Raw genomic sequence first — 14,396 nt, 5'->3', positions numbered from 1 at the left:
GGCCTGGAAAAATTCGATTCTCGTGCCTATTCCCTTCAAACACTGATTCTAATGTTAAATGAGCCTGATGCATAAAAAAATGAATGCTCACATTCCACTTGACAATGGAAAACTAGACGAGTGGAATTACCCCGGCGCCGAGCACCAGCTGGGTTTTTTTCCATTTACAATGTTCCGTTTTTTTTCTTCATCGCGGGGACTCGGAAAAGCTGTTTTTCCATAAGTTTCTCCACCCCCCCCCCCTGCCCCGCTGTTGGTTTACGTAGGTGGAAAATCTGGGCCACAGTTGTGTCCTGAAAATCCTAATTTCCACCTGTCGCGTGTGAAAATCCATGCGCCCCGTGTTCTCGAAAATGATATCGCCCTTTTTTCCTCCATTGCTGGAAATTTATCGCGCACTTAACTGCAAGCCCTCGCTCGATCATCAATTAATCACGCGCGATATACTCCAACATGGGAATAAAAGCAACACGTGGAGGCGATGCATCAGTTCAATGGCAATTCATTTAATAAAAATTTGAATAAAACGATAATGTAAAATTCACGTAATTCAGTTTCACTGCGAATAACGAAAGGTTATTTCTCGTAGCAAATCTCCGATCATCATCAATACTGGGAAACGTGTGCTCGTACACGTGACAAAAGTTCAACCTCGTTACGAAAATAAATTCTGTTACGAGAACTGTAATTATGGAATATGTGTTACATGTCCGGAAATAGTCATATTGGAATAGTCGATTGGAGTGGAATATAGAATTTCGGTCAATGGAGAGGTCGGCTGTTCTGTGCGTGGTCGCGGGTTAAAATTTTATTCTCCATTTTTTTCAATATATTTTGGAAAATATAAAATATCTTAAATTGGCCCAATTTATATAAAAAATATATATAAACCTTAAATTTTACATATTTTTATAAAATTAAAAACGAATAACATCAAATTCAAATATGTAAAGAATATTTTATATTCTTTATAAATTTGAAAAATATGCGCAATTGGCCCATATTATATATTTTTTAAATATATTTTTTGATATCCCTGAACTCGAAATGTTGGAAATTCGCTGATAGTGATATTTTTCCCCTGAATATGACACACCTCAGTATCTCCATTCATTCCAACAATACCCACCATTCGGATTGTTGTCTGATTTCCCTCAACGCATCGACGCTAACACACGGTTATCGCTAATCGGATGATTGTCATCGCCAGCGTTCATCGGCGAGGCTAGCGGTAATCAAACGCCATTATCATTGTTAGACAGATTATCTGCTCGATACATTGACTCTATCATACACATAACCGGTATCAACATACCACCAAATCCGATATACCGCGAGGATTCGGTGTGACGGAATTGGAATGAAAATCATCTGATTGATTTTGATAATTGAAGCGATGAATTTCTAATTTGGAAATGAGGACGAATACGCTGGCTGGTTGTAAAGTCATTAGCAACTGTTGATTGAATTGAATTATTCAGACAGTAGAAAAGTTAGTGTGTGAAATTGAGACATTAAGACCAGCCTCCTAGACATTCTAGGTTTTTTCTCGAAAAAAATCTCCAAATTTCTGTAAAAACCGGAGAATTTTCTCAAACTTTCTAGAATTCCGATAGATGGCGCCACAGCCGATAAGGACCTATAAGGACTTTTTCCCTAAATGTCATGCCATAATGGACGTATCCACGCAAAAAAAATTAATCTCTCAAATTGAGACGTCTGAAGGCCCCAGGAAAATTAATTTATAGTTCCCAAAATCCCCGCGATCTCCTCAGACTCCACAAGCCAATCCCTTCCATTCCATTACCTCTATAACCTCCGACTGACCGCCAGTTGAAGCCTCGCCATTCACGAAGATACTTGCTAATCCCTGATCGACCCTCAATACACCGTAAAAGACCATTATACCCTCCACGGTGCTCGTCTCCGCTGAGACCCCAACGCGATTTCTCCATTCGCCGATTTCCAATTGAAAAAAACCATAATCCCCCGATTGAGAAAATTTTTCTCCTGCCGTTTAATTTTTCCCGACAGCTACCACATAAATTTCATCACTTTCACCAATCAGCAACTTTCTCAATCGTAATTCCCCGATGCTACGGATATCAGAGTCGTTGGTTATCGATCATTGGAATTTCCCTGAATCTCCCGTTTCACTCGGCCATGAAGCCTCATTTCCGTTCCTCTATAACCCCCACGCCTCCCTGAATACCGTCCCCCAGCGCTGCGAAAGCTCGTAATGAACTTCATGAAAGTTTATAAAACATTTTACAATGTAAAAGGGCGTGTTTGATATAAAAACGGGACATTACGTATCTGAAAAATGAAATTAATGTTTTCCAAGTGTGTTTTACGCTCTCTCATACCTCCGCAACATTGGTTCCCTTACAAACTGATCACAAGTGAGAGACAGATTATGAACAAAGGGAGAAACGAGGGCAAGCGGCAGATTTTACGAGCGTCGATAGAGCGCTAAATTTTTTTCTCCTTCGCGAGGCGAAAGCTCTACGACCCTGAGGATATATCGCAATAAAAGTTGGCGGGATGAATGGAACAAGATTATTTTTCCCCTCTCATTCGTTCACTCTTTGAAATTATACTTTTTCCTCCCACAGTTATTGAAATGCCCTCTTTACGGTTCTCCGTGGCCAGATATTTTCTGTATAAATTCCGAGTTATTCCCTCTGTGATGCCAATGAATTTTCTGTTGGAGGTCTTTTGAAAAAAAAAAAGTGGTTTCACGAAAATATTCATGAGGAGGGAAAAATGTACCGAAAATATATAAGGGACAGGAAGCTGTCAGGCGTGATATAAATCATCGTTGAGTTGCGTGTCGCTTCCGGGTGAATTATGACCGGACTTTATGGGCTAGCCCTTCCAGCGGGCTCCTCCAGCGTGTATAATTCTTAGAATGGATTTTTTATCAGTCCACCCACGGGAAACATTGTCATCGCTATCAATGTTCCAACCATCATGCAAATTACGTGATGTTTGCGGGGGAATTAATTTTTTTGCCGGAGCTATTCCAGTCCATTTTGCACGCTTGTTCATCAGGAGTTCATCATCTTTCTGTTATTTCGGCTCAGGCTTACGAGATTGTCTCAAATTTTTCAGCCCAGCATGGTGCAATGAAAAATATTCCGCATTAAACATTGACGCATAATTACCAACTCCACAACCCTCCATCAATAAATCCACTGAGGAAGCTCACCACAAAGTTTTATCATTCAAGATATTTGATACAATTCCGATATTGGAACCATAAATTGTACCCAGCACTCCTACGTTCACTGAAGCCCTGCGAAATCCAGCCATATGATATTGTTGTCGATACCTAACCCAACCAGCATGCGCTATAAAATCAGCTATTTTGACACGCAATACCGCGAATGAATGGTGTTAATTTACAGAACAGCAATGGAGAATGGCTGCATTGCAATGTTATCGGGTATTTCAGCATGCCCGAATGACTCATAATCTCCAAATGATCAATTTATCCGCCACTGCTATCAGCACTATCTCCACCGAATTCAGATTATTCCGAATGAACGAGACGAAAGAACCCATTCGTACTTTAAACCCCGAAATCCCCGCCAAGTCGATACACGGACTCTCCTTTTTCTGATTTAAAGTCAAATGGATTCGGCTCCAATGACGTTGGTGCTGTTCACGACAGCGGAGGCTCCGTACAATCGAATTAGGTCGACAATGAGTGTCTCTCGAAGTTATCGGTTGCCACTTTCTGTTACAGCAGCCTTTCTCAGACGAGGGTGCGAGCAATTAGTGAAGATATACCATCCTGCAGTCATCCAGCTGTTAGTCCACTCGAATGTCCTTTTTTCCACATTGTTCCAGCTCGGCGCTGTCTCCAACAATCAGTTGGTATTCCTACGCTTATGCAAGCAGTTACATCATTATTGTTGCTGCCAGTATCTCGATTAGGACGACAATAACGAGGCTTCAAATTGTCCCAGAAAAATAAATAATGTTTCTTGGCCTTTCATCACCGTTGAATGGAGAAACTCTTCCCCGGAAGCGCGGCGAAAATAACCGAAAATAGTTGAACATAAATAAGATGCAATCTGCGCCCCCATTAACTGGAATGAAATCTAAAGCTCAGATCGTTTCAACTTAGCTATTCTCCCCCTTCCTCCTGACCTAATTAGTACCCATGCACAATTACTAAACGTGCATTGAGATGGAATGTGAAGCTCGCGGCTATGAATCGGTTACAATTCGTAGGATCAGAATGAGGATGTTATGGTTGATAATTAATAGCCAGTACCAATTGGGCGTGAAACGGTGGGAAGTAACTGCATTGATGAGGGAAGCCAGGTTCATTGTACAGACTTACTGCAGGCGCATAGTCTTTTGACATTCAACCGATCAAATTGGACAGATGAGAGTCCCTTTGGAAATCAGTTGGCCCCGAGGCACTTGAGGTCAGAGTGAAAGCAATCGTTGAAGCTATTAATTTAACGTTCGATTGAATCGAATGAGCAATCACCAGGACAATCCGGAATTCTTTGGAATCCACGGAGCCTTCTTGTTGGGCGGGCAATCAATGTACGCCAAGTGAAGTATTATTCCTCTCTGATGGGATTCCAATGAAAATTTTTCACCCCATCCCAGAAATCTTTGTCTCTCTGATGATAATCCTTATGACTGATGCGGATCAATTTTTTTTTTGATATCGAGGCTCATTCATCATGCTTGTCTAACGTTCGGAGACAATAGGGGAAAGGATAATGAAAATTCGTGAAGGACTGAAATCCACCTCGTCATCCAATATAAAACGCTGAAAGTTCCCTAGTGACCGAATAAAAGCAAACAATTACCCTTTATACAAAAGGCGATAGAATGAAAGTTGAAGAGTCCTTCAGTAGACCGCGTTTTCAACTTCAATCTCAACTTGACTGTCTTTATCTACCTGTAGTCTTTCAATCGATTGACTGGCAAAAGTTTCAACCAACTGTTGTCTATCCTTTAGCACGTTCATGAAGTCGATAATTTTGGTGAGTGAAAGGTAGTTGCTGCCAATTTTAGTTTGTTGTTTGGTTCAGGCAAAAGTTTGAAAGCCACAAGGGAATAAATTACAGGATGTGAGGGGCTCAATTGAGACTGAATAACCAAAAATCATCAATTTGTCCTTGTGTTGAGCATCACAAGTCAGCACGATGAGGACAAAACAAGAATTAACTAGGAGCTCATATCAGATTGGCCGATGTTAACTGTTACAAATGACGCTCACCCATCCTCTGAAATCTTAACTGCAATAAACGAGAGCCACTTGACATGCCCATAAGTTTCAATTCTGGTGTAGACAGCCCTCAGGACAGGACAAAATTATGGCCACAACTCACGTTTTTCATCGAAACAGCATTACACGTCCGATCATTCGCCTCCTTCTCCTCATCACGACGAATGGTAATTCCAATGTATAACAGCACAGCGTATGGATATCACTGCTCCTATGATAGTAGCTATCCGATAATATTTATGAATGGGTGAGGACACGCTGCTCGTACAAAGCCCATTCTCACTCAAATTTGCCATTTGTATGAGCTACTTTGGCTGTATGCCTCATCGTTACTCATACAAATACACCAGCAAGCTTGGAGCAAAGTACAGCACAGCTTATGCCATATGTTTCAACACTGTTAATGCACCTGACGTGCAATATTCATATAATAGCTGAAATCTGATGTATTTTACATCGCTATCTCCACTGGCTTTCGCCACTTTGGCCTCATTTTAACGATAAATTGCGGCGCATGCGCACGTGCCGAGCTTTTTTAAATTTTTTTCCACTCCATTGTGATGGTAATTCCGGGATTATAAGGGGAATTTCCAGGGGATCGGGGCAATTTTGTAGGTCAATTTGAAGTTTCAAAAATGTAAAGTAGGGAATTTGAGGGATTTCTCGGGATTTTTGGAATGTTGGAGGGAAATAAGGGGAGAATTGAGGTCGAAGACAGGATTCTTCTTTCGCTGAAGATAGTCGCACACCTTTGACGCACGTTGAATTGAGGAATTGACATCGATAATGAATTTTCCGAGAATTGAATATTATGCGAACGCGCAGGATAAAAATTTCAAGCATCCACTCATGCTGTGTAATTGAAGAGTACCTGGCACTCCTGTTCGAGACAGATGGATCGATGCAAATAAGTTTTTAATGCGCAGTGTTCCACTTAATCAGTGATGTTGCGGTTTACCTGCAACTGTCTCATTACCCGTTGGAAGAATCTATCCGTTAGTCACTGGGGATTCGTTATTTATCGATTATCTCGTGAATATTAACTTGTCCTGATTATTTGAGTTCAGTCGCGGAGGAAATTTCTCCCCCTTCAGCTATATTTATTTTGTAATCTGATCGACATTGATGGATTAATGTGGAGTAATGAATTGAATCAGGAGTTTCCCTCCCTCGGTGAGAAGAGACTAACGCGGGAAGTGTGGCTGAGGGAATTGTGACTGAACGGTTTGGAGTTGCTGAACAATTTGGAAAGGGATAAAACTGTTTTCATTGTAGTTTGTGAGGCAAAAGGCCAAAAGTTGTTTCGTCTTATATTTATATTTCCTATTTAGGATGCAGTCTGCAATGCAAAATTGATATTTCAGCGTGTCCTACCGCTTCGAAAAGAATTCACTCGCTACTCTTTATCACTTCCTCCGCAAAAAGGATCAGACGACTTGGACTAGATGAAAACTCTGACAACAGTGTTCCGGAAACATTCCCAGAGCACACATTTGGAGACGGACCAACCTTCCTGTCATTCCTGAGTTCCTGGCTTAGGAAATTGAAGTTGTTCACTACCTTCTCCACCAACGACACTGTGCACACTCTCACTCTTTCTCTCCAGGGTCGCGTTCAATTTTGAGGGCGACTCGTTGTCGCCCCTGGAAATCTCCAATTTCGAGCAACCGGCGAAAAAGTACCACCGCTGTTGTCCCCCTCCCATAACTTTGCTCCACCCATATGTGTACTTTTTTCATCAACTCAGTTGGTTTCATTTGGACAGAGAGAATGAACGTGAGAAAGTTGATACAAAAGTTTCAACACTCACAATCCACTTCGACAACTTTCTGGAGATCCTTCTCAGTTTTGACAATCAATTTCAGAACAGCGAAAGGATTTGAGAAAGATTCTTCACTTCAGGAACTTTTGAAGGGTCCAATAAAATACTTTTCGCAATGAAGGATGAACTGAAATCAGTGTTTCGATCGGAAAAACCAATGCTGGAGCCATTTCGAAAAGTGAGGAATCACGAGTGCATGACAATGTTGAGCATGAAAACATGACATCAACATTCTGGAAGTCAATCGATGTTCATCTATCTCACTCCCCTATGAACAGTATTTACCAACTCCAGTGACTCTCATTTTCCGAAACACCATTAGTCATTCCCCTCAGGCATTTGACTTGGCTGGCTTGATCCGTCCCCCTGGCAAACAAACACTCTGGCGGTACGTAATGCGTGTGATGCCGAGACCCTCTGGTCCCATCGCACTAGCCTTTGACAACATGTCTAATGGTGATAAGTCGTCAACTTTGAGTTATCGACTTGATCTTTATTTTGGTGATCTTCTCAGGTGCAGCTTTGGATCAATATCTCTGGAGGAGCTCTGATTTTCTATGATTTTAATGATTTTTAATATGACTTAATCATTGCAAACCCTCAACTCAGGATGAAAGAGGACAATCCTGTGGACAGTAGAGTCTTCAAAAAGTCTTAATTCAATTAATTGTCTTCCAATTTATTGAACTTCTGGGAGATGTCAAATGAATTTAACCCTAGTATCTCTGGAAAAATAATTTTCATCAGTCATTTTGGAGCTCGAGAATTATGAGTTTTCATTAATGTTTTAATTTTGAGACTTATCCAGTGAACCCCTTCAACTCTTCCTCTTGATATTCTCGAACTACAAACTGATGATTTCCAATAATCCAGCCTTTTCATCATTCCCCTCACGAATTTGTTCTCCACAAGTGCTCAAAAAAATCTCAACAGGCGGGTTGAGAAAAACTTCTCTCCTTTCTTAAAGAAGATTGCATTCAAACGCTCCAACTTTACTTTGCCCATAAATTCATGTACTTCCAAAGTAACTTCTGAATGAAAATCATCCGTAAAAGGTAAGACTCCTTGATTTATTTCCCAACGTTTCTGAAGCGATCAAATGACTCAACACGTACGGAGAGACATCCTTCCCATTCGCTCCCTCCAGTGACCTACATTCTCAGATGATTTTCACTGATGCGAGGATTACAATTTACCGTATTTGTTGGAAAACCGGGGGATAATCCATGCGAATTCAGGCCCGTGACGTGAACATTGTTGTCGGTTGTTCGCGGAGCATCACTGGGCACCCGTTGTAAGCTGCACATCCATAAATCACTGAAACCGTTGAGTGTCTGACATATTAACGAGTTTCTCCACTCACAAGTTGTAACTGTTGAATTGTCAGGAATAACAAAAAAAAGATTTTCATCCGTTTTCAATATGCCACCCAATTTCCTGAATTTTACGTCCTCTCCCGGAATTTCATTACTGTCTGTAGACAGATGGCCCTCACGTAATGAACGAAATGAAATAAAGTTCATTTCATTGTTCAATACTAGATATTCTCCAGAATGTAGGATACACCGGATTTAGCTCGTGAATTCAATCGGATTTCTTGAACCGAGAAGGGGTTTTATTAATTCAACCACTTGTTCTTAGAATAAACTGAGTGCCTCTCACATGTTAAAAATTCCTCACTCATTCGGCTGAAGGAAACTTCAGTCACAGTGGTAGTGAGAAATATATCGTCATCAGTGGAAAAAACTCCTTTCATCCACAATTTTTCTAGGACTGTGGGAGCGATTCCAAAAATTAACTGGCAGGACAAATGTCTGAATTAAAAAAAATCAATTCCAATTTCTCCGAGAATTCTTCTACTTTCGCGAAGTGGATACATTCTCAGCTAAGTTTAGCCGGCATATATACAACTGTACTTGTTCATTGAACGTGTTTATGCAGATTGGGAGGAGCGACTTGGTCGTCTCACAGCGAGACTCTCCACGAAAGTCACGTCCATATTCATGAAGGCTGTGCATTCTATACATATACAGTGTTGGTACACCCCAACTCATTTCAACGCGCATCAGAATTATTCACAATCAATAAATATTTGGGATAAAAGTGGCGGAAAAAAAAAATTCCTCCTTCACTTGTATTCCTTCGTGAAAATAAATTGCGGTGTTGCTGGATTTTGCGGTATTTCCAATTATTTCATGATTAAAATTCGGCCGATACTGTTTGCAAATGAGAAATAATTTGTGGCCGGTATTCTGGGATAACAATTACAGTGGAGTTTCACGTCAACAGTTGTTTCTTTTTTACGATTAAAGAAATGAGATGGCCGTATATGGATCGTTAAGCGAAATTCTCATCGTAACATTCCCGGTTTCAAGTTGAGGCACTTCTGTCATATTTTTTAAGACGGTTGTGTCCGTAGATTGAAGTCACTGTTAGGGTCTTAAATCTGGACATTAAGGCATGCATTCCAGCCATTCTAGATCTTTTCTTTCAAACTTATGACGTCCCATTTCTTTTCCAAATCATTCGCTTTTCCTCAATAGTCGATTTATAAATCGCGGTCATGCCATAACTCACGCATCCGCCCCTGCTCCGGGGCTGGACCCCGCAGGTCCTTGAATAATAACACAATAATAAATATGAGAACAGCTGAGAGACGTCTCCATCAAAAATGATGGTGAATGATTTATTAAAGACTTAGATCCCTTCGAAAAGCTATCGGTAAACATCACGTTTTCGATCCCAAAACCATGTCACAAATTCGTTGTGAGTTCATTAATATTCCAAACTCCCCGAGAAATCGATTCCACGAAAAGAAAATTGGGTCGCCAGATGTTCACACTCATTTATTTTCTATTTATGAAATGGAAATGCTTTCAAACAAAGAAGCCTTTTGCATTTCGATTTATCAGGATTTTTCACTCACTCTTTATCACTCCGAAAATGCGACGATGAAAAAATCTGTAGGTTGAGTACATTCGCTTCCTAAAAATTCAACAATAGATCATCCTCAGCAGTGAACCGAGTAAAAAAATTTCCAACAACAAACTCATTTGCGCTACGAAGTATTCCGTTAGTTTTTAATATTTATGTACAAGGGAAAAAATGCGGGGTACCGCGGGTTTGAGAGGCCGTAAACGTGCGGTGCAACTTTCAAGGATGAGTTTTATCAATATACAAAGCCGATATACCATCGCCCGGAGGGTGAAAAAAAAAAGTTTGAAAGAGAAAGCTAAAGTAGAATATCAGACTGCAGGGAAAAAAGCAGCCGATGCGCCAGCGATCCCGGTATCGAGGAAACTACTGGCCGCGGGGTTTTATATAAATTCAATTAAAATTCACGAGAGAGGGTGAACAGCCGGAAGAATGAAGGGCCATAAATCAAGAAGAGCCGATGGCAGCCCACAATCTTACCTCAACTCCGCTAAAGGTGTTCGATGGTTTTTTTTCTCATTTCGCTTTTTTCTACTTTCTCGAGCAAGACATTTCAGGTTTATCTCACACATATTCCCGCCTCGTTCTTTATTTCCCCGGCTCTTCTCTTTCTCTGACGGCAACGTTGCGTTTTAAACGAGTTCGCAACTCATTTTAACCGCTCTGGTTGCGGCGCTCAGGGGTGGGAAACTTCGGACCGACATCTTCTCTAGAAAACTTTGCCAGAATCGAAAGAATGCTTCTTCAACCATTTTCACTGTTTTTTTTCTTCCTTTTGTTTTAGTTTTTAACCGACAGCTCTTCAACGGAGAGACACTTGGCAGTTTCGCTTTGACCTTTCGCTGTGAGGGTCATCTATCCTCGTTGCCTATTGCCACGGAATTTTAATCGAGAGTGAAATTGTGAACAGGTTAGAACATTTTTATTACTGCCCATGGACTGTTCAAATTCATTTTTTTGGTCATCCGGGATTGTCTTTCGAAAAGAAAAAGTATTTAGAAATGAATTTACCCTAGGGAGTAAAATTTTTTAAGATAATCATGACGCTGGACTTCACTTTTTTCCTACTTCATTTCAACTTTTTCCACCAGTTCTTTGATGGACTAAAATCATTCATTTTTATTCTGACCTTTCGCTGTTAGGTAATTTATTCTCGTTGTCTATTTCCATCTCCGGAATTTTAAAAGTGGAATCCGTGAATAGATTACAATAGATCTGTCACTGTCAATTAACAGCTCGAACAAATCTTTTTGATTATTCTCAACTATCTTTTAAAAGAAAACAGCATCAAGAAACGAATTGCCGTGAGCATTCCTCATTTTCAAGATAATCACGATTCGATAAATCGTTTAATCAGCTATTAAAAAAAAATTCATCTCTGTGAAATTTTTAATCAAGAATCGTTAATTTACCGTTGACAAAGAACATAGCATATATTCACACATTTCCAGTCTCATTTCCTACGAATTTCCCCCGAATATTCGCTATTCCTAAAGATTGTAGATTTTACTCCCGTGAATTCGTTTCGCGAGGATCAGGACGAGGTAAAAACGCAAGCACGAAAGAAAATAGAGCATGTAGAGGGAGGCAGATTTCTCTTACTTACCAATGAAGGATCGATACGCGGCTTGTCGGTCGGCCTCGGAGGTCCTTCCCTTACTCTGTTGGCAACTCACGAATGCTGTCTCTCATCTGCAACACATGTTCAACTGGGTTACAATACTGACGAATTTTCATCTGCTATTACGCTGTTGATAAGTATGGAAATATAACGAAAATATGAATAAAAGAGAATGAGAGATGAAAAAAATGGGATGAAGGGGAGAGCTGGTTCGGTGAAATAAATATACATGGAAGCCCCCTGACGAGCTACCACCGGTACTGGAGTAAGTTGGTGCCGTTTTTGCGTATTTCCGTGCGATAAGACACGTTTTTGCATGGCTAATTACGTGGAACTAAATACATTGTTGGATTATTCCAATTCTCCTTTTATTCGCCACCAGAAATAAAGAATGTTTAATCTAGCCACTAGTTTTCCTCGATATTCGCTGAAAGAATATTATTTTTTGTGACCATGCAAAGGATTTCTCTGAATTGTCTTCAATTCATTCGCTTCGATTATTGAAGCTGAAAGAGAACTCCAAAGATGAACCCAACTCCATTGATTGTGCATGATTTTCCATTCAGTTTTTGTCCCCCAAAAAGCGAAAAAAGGAGCCCAAGTTACCGCAGAAATGACTCCACCGACTAGTTCATATTCAGCCCTTGATGTTAAATAATGAGTGCCTGTCAAAGATGAGAGAAGCAGGTTGAAGCTACCACACGAAGCCCATGTAATTCACTCCACCGTTAATGTTTGCCGTCTACCTTCACGACAAAGCCGCCAGCTAAATCAGATTCAGAAGTCAATAAAGAATACAAAGAAAGCCAACTCTCGCCGTAACACAATATTCTTTTCATTCTTTTACATCTCTAACAACTTTAATCAGTTCCTTTGTTTCTTTCAGTGAGTGTTGACTCTCAAGTTTACGGTGACTTGTGTCATCACTAAAACCCGCTGCCCTGACCACCACGGAGATGTCCATTTCACCAGGAGAAAACGAAAAATTGTTCATTTATTCAAAGAAGTTAATATCAAATAGTCATCATGAAGCTATTCACCAGCCCTCACACAATTCAGCTGACTTCACGTCAAGACTGTAACAGATAACACCCATTCCTGAATTTCATAACAGAAAATACAATGAGAACTTTTATATTCACCCGACATATCTCCAATGAAAAAGGATTGAATATGATATTCCCCCGTTGGTTATACCAAAATTTCCGTACCTGGATGTATCTTATGAATATCTAATGCGGAAGAAACTTGCAGCACAGGAGAAACTGTACGCCATCGTCTCAAAGTGCTCTAGATTACCTCAGATATGTCCTTTTGCATCTTTCTACTTTATTTCTTTGTCATTCTCTCTTCCCCTCTCCTATTCAAAGAGCATGTTCCCGATTCTGCGGCGTATTTTCTGAATAAACAGCTCGTAATATTAGACCCAACGTTAAAATATTCTTTGCATTTTCCCTAGAAGGCCAGTTGTGGACTGTTGCGATGGCAAATTAAGCCTGTCAGATTTTACTAAGCAATACGATAAACAAAACTACTGTCTACTTATCGATCCATATCATCAGCATGCAATCATCGGGAAACTCCTCATCAACTCCCTAATAATTTAAATCATCTGCTTGAAAAATCTCTCTCCGAACTCTGTCGCTGTACGTGACCCCTCGTAAAGTTTAAATCCACGTATCCAATATTCGAACAATGGAAATCAATCCGAAAATGATAGAAGCCAAAGTTCTGACAGCGCAATATACTTGAATGGATTCCGGAATTCATCCCAAATGAATTCCAAATGAAAATCGATGATCGATCGTCTATTGACGGCAAATGTTGATAGAAAATACTGAGGGGTAACTTTATTCGATTCATCCTCTTGTTTTCAATTGACGTAATTCTGCTTCAATCCAGCACAGTTCGGTGAATATCGTCCCTGAGTCATCACGACAGAGCAATTAAACCCGTAGCCACCAGCTAATTAGATGAAACGGATGTGTGCTTGTATTTGAATGGAGAAATCTACACACCATCATCGAATTGTCGAGGCGTTGAGTCCCGAGGTGCTAGTTGGCAATGGATTTACCGTGTGAATTCAACCACGGGGAAATATTACTGGGAGGTTGCCATTATATCTGATGCATTATGGCATTTAGTGGCTTACAAATGAATTAATTGCACTGGAGTCAAGACATTGAGACATCACAAAGTTGAACTAAATAGTTGTCTCAAATTGAGACGTCTTAAAGACAACTTTACGAAGTGAAATATCGGCCAAATTTTCCCCATCAACGTTACGAGTTGAAATTCAAGAAAGAGTCCTTTGATAAAACGTTCGAGGAATGCATTGAGGATGCTCGTAGCAAGGGTAAGGACTACTTCAAGAATTATTATGTTAGTAAACGAAAACCGTGGTTTAATGATCGGAAATTATCTCGACGCACCGTCTCTTGGGTTAACAGAGACCGTGCAAATCACTACCATCTGACTTCTCTCTGGCGAAAAGGTTTTGTACCTAATTGTAGATGTAACCACCGTAATGAGGACCTTGACCATATTCTGTGGCAATGCCCACTCTATGATCAACATAGAGAAACCATGATCCGCGGTCTTGTGGCCCTAGGATATGCCTCACCATACGAAATTCGTTCTTTCTTGAAAACGTTAAAAAAAGAATGTATCAATGTGATAACTAATTCTCTCACAATATGTAACCTAAATATTAAAACATCTTTATTCTGAAGACTTCGCAATGTATATGAACAAAACTT

Source organism: Diachasma alloeum, unplaced genomic scaffold (genome assembly GCF_001412515.2).
Source record: "Diachasma alloeum isolate Michigan unplaced genomic scaffold, Dall2.0 Dall_scaffold_00540, whole genome shotgun sequence".
Classification (NCBI taxonomy): Eukaryota; Metazoa; Arthropoda; class Insecta; order Hymenoptera; family Braconidae; genus Diachasma; species Diachasma alloeum.
This window is presented reverse-complemented; position numbering follows the sequence as displayed.